A 6000-nucleotide genomic window follows, 5' to 3' on the forward strand; every position below is an offset into this window, starting at 1 on the left:
GCCTGCTTGTGTTCCTATTCTCGCTCCCGCTCTCTCTCGCTCTCTCAAATAAATAGTCCTTAAAAAAAAAAAAAAAAAAAAAAAAAGTCTTACAGGCACACCGAAAAGTAAACCTATCTCTAGCTCTCAATCCCACAGTTCTTCACAGAAGTCACCATTGTATACATTGTCTCCTTCCAAATATAATTTTTGCATATTATGTTTTTATTTAAAGTAGAGATTTTCATCCATTCAAAAGACGTTTATGGACTGCTTCGTTTTTACTTCAATTTTCAGACCTCTCCAGCTGTCTAGGCATTGAACTAGATTTCCCTGTTGCTCTCGCCTCCCTTCCTGGCTTCTCAATCATAAATTCACAAAAATTTTCCTTCCAAGGAGAAGTTCGGTTTTATTTGTTATTTATTGTTTATTTATGGGAGATTTGAGCCACTCTTTAAACATCTAGACCTTTTTAAGGTTGTGCTTTGTAAGCATTATGTTATCCCAGCTGTTGGATCTCAGTGGGCTGAGATTCCACTGACCTTTTTCACCTGTTCTTCATCCACCTCCAGTCCATATCTTCCCACGCTGAGCTACTGCCACTTGGCAAAAGATTTATGTTTCCAGTATAATGCACATAATTGTCTGAAAATACGAATTCCTTTTAAGGGAGAACTGAAAGGAAAGATACACTGTAAAGTTTATATTTGCACCACATATTCTGAACCAGATAAGCAAATGAGACTTTTTGAGAACACTGAGTAAACTGAAGCGCTATATACAGATGAAAAAGCATTGTTAATACTATTAGGTGGCATTTCAGCCTTTTATAAGGTGTATTAAGCACCTAATTACAAGTCACGATGGAAACAGTATAATAAAAACCTTTTAGGTGATTTGATCAAAAACTTTATTTTTAGGGCACTTGGCTGGCTCAGTTGATTAAGCAAATGCCTTCAGCTCAGGTCATGATCCTAGAGTCCTGGGATTGAGTCCTATATCAGGCTCTCTGCTCATCAGGGAGTCTGCTTCTCCCTCTGACCCTCCCCTTCTTGTGCTCACTCACTCTCTCTCATTCTCTCTCTCTCTCAAATAAATAAAATCTTTTAAAAAGCTTTTTTTTTTTTTTCTTGAAGATGTATTTACTCATTTGGGGGCAGGGGTTGGTGAGCAGAGGGAGAGACTCCAAGCACACTCCTCACCAAAGGGCAGGGCTGGATCTCAGGGCCCGTGAGATCATGACCTGAGCCAAACAGAGTCAGATGCTTAATTAAGACTGAGCCATCCAGATGCCCCCAAACACTTTATTTTTAAAATTTATCCATTTAAGGGGCGCCTGGGTGGCTCAGTGGGTTAAGCCGCTGCCTTCGGCTCAGGTCATGATCTCAGGGTCCTGGGATCGAGTCCCGCGTCGAGCTCTCTGCTCTGCAGGGAGCCTGCTTCCTCCTCTCCCTCTCTCTGCCTGTCTGCCTGCTTATGATCTCTGTCTGTCAAATAAATAAATAAAATCTTTAATAAAAAAAAAATTTATCCATTTAACTCTTTGCCTTGTCTATTAAGATTTGATCTCATTTCCTGACTACATCAAAAACTTTATTCTCAGAAACATTTGATCTACAGAAGAATCTGCAAATACTGAGATATTAAATTTTTTTCTAATGTAGATTTAGAACAACTAAAATAACTTTTCCTGACCATGTTCAAGGCCTTATGCTGTGCCTATTAAATAGTCTATAACAATCCCTACTCTCAAGGTGCACTCATTAACCCAAGGATGCTTAAGATAGAAAATTTAAATTGTTTCACAAAGTGCTGAGACATTTGTAAAAGCAAAGCCATAAACCACTTGAAGAAACTTGGCTAGTCTTTATTGATGATAACATCACAGCTCTACCTTCTCCCTTCTCTCAGTTCCCAACTCCTAAGGCTACAGCAGTTCCTACTTTCATAGGAACACAGTTTTCAGAGTGTAAAGGAAAATTTAAGGTTGTGAAAAGTTAGATAACAAAACTTCCACTTCCTGTATCTTTTCTGATACCAAGGACAGTCATTATCTAGGAAAGATACTTATCTTTAGGGTAATATCATTTTTTAAAATGTAGTCATTCTTACTATATTGGCCTGGTATTACAGTTCCTGCTTACTAAAAAGAAATACTTGAGGAAACAATTTATAGTGGCATGCTGGAATTAAAGCTGAATATTTAGATTGTAGGTCTGTGGAATTTTATTATTCAAACAAGCACAAAGAATTGACCTCACCTTTTGAGTTTTGCTCAAATGTCATTCTATTTGAAATTGCAATGGGGGAGGGGGCTGCCTGGGTGGCTCAGTGGGTTAAGCCTCTGCCTTCAGCTCAGGTCATGATCCCAGGGTCCTGGGATCGAGTCCCACATCGGGCTCTCTGCTGAGCAGGGAGCCTGCTTCCCCACCCCCCACCCCACCTGCCTCTCTGCCTACTTGTGATCTCTGTCAAATAAATAAATAAAATCTTTTTCTAAAAATAGATAAATAAATAAATAAATAAAATTGCAATCTGGGGCACCTGGGTGGCTCAGTGGGTTAAAGCCTCTGCCGTTGGCTTGAGTCATTATCCCAAAGTCATGGGATCGAGCCCCGCATGGAACTCTCTGCTCAGCAGGGAGCCTGCCTCCCCCTCCCACCTCCCTCTCCCTGCCTCTGTGCCTACTTGTGATCTGTCAAATAAATAAATAAAACATTTAAAAAAATAAAAAATAAAATTGCAACCTACCCAACATCCTCCTCATCCCGATGTTCTTTAGAACTTGCCACTAAATATATTATCATTTATTTATTATACCTATTACATACTGTGAATGCCAATATTTCTTGTACTTGGGCACTAAAATATTTGTTGAATTATAAAATAAGTTTTTAAGGCCATGCCATGAGGTTAGTTAACTTAAACGTATATTGTGCAATATAATTAAATGTGTTTCCTAAAATAGCTACACCAGAACCTCTTGGCCAAACTACCATTTTCACAAAGGTTGTCTTATTTGAGGAGAGGCCACCAGGTGGTGGTATTGCTTCAGACTAATTCATAGACAGAATTCATTTGGTCCACTTAAAAGCCAAGTGGGTAATCCTTTTCAAATCTCATGGTCCAATAATAATTTGCTAAATTTTAAAATGCGAATGTTTTAATGCAATCCAAACAATTAAAACAAGTTCAAAAGTCCTTTTACTATAAAGTCATGATAAGATCAAATAAGTTCAGAATTTTAAAGCTAAGAGGAACCTCAATTCTATCCACCTCAATTACAGATGAAGTAGAAACGCAGCTGGGACAGCAACCCTGAACATTTAACTTCCAGACCTGGAGTAACTAGATGCTTTCTGTAACTGAGCCATGATCTATACATTTGGCAAATTGATTTTCAAACACATGACCATGACTCAAGCATCTGTAATTTCCAAACCTGGAAACTTAATATTTCTGTATGTTCCATTACCTAGTGGAAGCTATGTTTTTTGCTCAGATTGTATTCCATGAAGTGGAAACGTATGAAATATAGTAAATATGAATATATAATAAATATAAGCTTCAGAAGGGCTTATCATACTGTGTATTTATAATTGTATTTTAAACTAAGGAGCATTTTGCAATCATAACTAGGCACTGATTTTCACAAAGCAAGATGTGTATTTATATTTCAAATGTTTCCTTTCGATGGTATGTATTTTGTCAACAGAGAATTTCTCTTCAAAGGTTTTTTTGTTTCTTTGTTTTTTGTTTCTTGTTTTCTTGGAGTGCCTGAGTGGCTCAGTCAGGTAAGCACCCAACTCTTGATTTCGTCTCAGGTCTTGATCTCAGGGTCATGAGACGGAGCCCCATGTTGGGCTCCATGCTTAACAGGGAGTCTGCTTGAAGATTCTTTTTCCCTCTCCCTCTGTCCCCTCTGCTCTCTCAAAATAAATAAATCTTTTTAAAAAATAAAGGTCTTGGGCACCTGGGTGGCTCAGTGGGTTGAGCCGCTGCCTTCGGCTCAGGTCATGATCTCAGGGTCCTGGGATCAAGTCCAGCATCGGGCTCTCTGCTTGGCAGGGAGCCTGCTTCCCTCTCTCTCTGCCTGCCTCTCCATCTACTTGTGATTTCTCTCTGTCAAATAAGTAAATAAAACCTTTAAAAAAAAATAAAGGTCTATTTTTCTTATTGAGATGTAATTCACATACAATAAAATTCATAATTTTTAAGTACAATTAAGTGACTTTTACTATATTCACAAGGTTTGCAATGATCACCCAAATTTCAAAACATTTTCATCACCCCAAACAAAAACTCTGTACCCATTAAGCAATAATTCCCAGCTGACCCCACCCCTAGCCTCTTAAAACCTCTAATCTATTTTCCTATTCTAGATATTTCATATAAGTGGGACCACACAATATTTGTCCAATTTTTGCCTGGCTTATTTTACTTAGCCTAATGTTTTCAGGGTTCATTCATTTACAGCATTTATCAAACACTTCATTACTCTCTATGGCTGAATAATATTCTATTATATGGATGTACATGTTTTGTTTATTCATCAGTTGATGGATATTTGGGTTGTCCTCGCTTTTGGCTGTTTGAATAATGTTGCTATGAACATTTGTGTACAAGTTTTTGTAGGAATAAGTGTTTTCAGTTTTGTGGGGTATATACCTAGGAATGGAATTGCTAAATCATACAGTAACTCTTGCGTTTAACTTTTTTTTCTGTGTTTCACTTTTTGAGGAACTACCAAGCTGTTTTCCAGCTGCATTGTTTGCTGAAAGTATTTTCCACCATTTTACATTTGCACTAACAAGTTTGAGGATTCTTACTTTTCACATCCTCACTTATGCTTATTTTCCACTTTTTAAAATCTGGCCATCACAGTAGGTGTAGAGTGGTCTCTCATTATGGTTGTTATTTCAATATTTGTGATAACTAATAATTCCTGATAACTAACAACCTTTTCAGGTGCTTATTGCCTATATGTATATTTTCTTTGGAGAAATGTATATTCAAATCTGTTACCTATTTTTTAATTGAGTTATTTTTCTTTTTATTGTTGAGTTGCAGAAGTTTTCTATATGTATTTTGGATACCAAAACTGTATCAAATATATGATTACAAATACTTTTCCAATTCTGTGAGTTGTCTTTGCTTTGTTAATGGAGTCCTCTGATGCACAGTTTTTAATTTTGATGAAGTCCATTTTACCTGTTTTTTTCTTTTGTAGCATGTGGTTTTGGTATCCTATCTAAGAAACTATTGCCTAATTCAAACTTATGAATATTTACACCTACATTTTCTTCTAAAAGAAAAGTAAAGTAAAACAAACAAAGCCCCCTAAATCTGGTTCATTCTCCCAATTTCCCTGTTTCTCTGCTCAGTGATCCAAATTTTGTCTTGCCTTAACACCTCTGGTTAATGCAGACTTGCTCCTTTCTAGGCCATCCATCAGCCTCAAGTGACCAAACCCTATTCATTCTTCTTTTACTTCCTAATCTTAAGCAGTAATCACTTAACTGATTTATCTGTTTCTCCCCACTCTCAGATGCCCCTGAACGCCACCGTTTTGCTTCTAATGAAAGTCTTCCATGTACTAGGTACTCAGTAAATGTTAACAGAATAAAAGTCGTGTTAATTTCTCTGTCATAAGCCTTTAAAACTCATTTTAGAAAGATGTTTGTAATTGTTGGTTACTTACTTTTCCAGGAGACTGTGAGGCTTTTAAGGGCAGGGCCTTTCTTATTCTTCTCTGTATCCCCATTGCTACTACATTGGAGTTCAGTAAATGTCTGTTAAATTCATGAATGAATGAGGCCTGAGATTCTTTTTTTTTTTTTTTAAGATTTTATTTATTTATTTGACACAGAGAGAGAAAGATCACAAGTAGGCAGAGAGGCAGGCAGAGAGGATGGGGGGAAGCAGGCTCCCTGCTAAGCAAAGAGCCTCATGCGGGGCTCAATCCCATGACCCTGAGACCATGACCTGGACCGAAGGCAGAGGTGCCTGAGCCGCCCAGGC

This window comes from Mustela lutreola, chromosome 8 (genome assembly GCF_030435805.1).
Source record: "Mustela lutreola isolate mMusLut2 chromosome 8, mMusLut2.pri, whole genome shotgun sequence".
NCBI classification, from domain to species: domain Eukaryota; kingdom Metazoa; phylum Chordata; class Mammalia; order Carnivora; family Mustelidae; genus Mustela; species Mustela lutreola.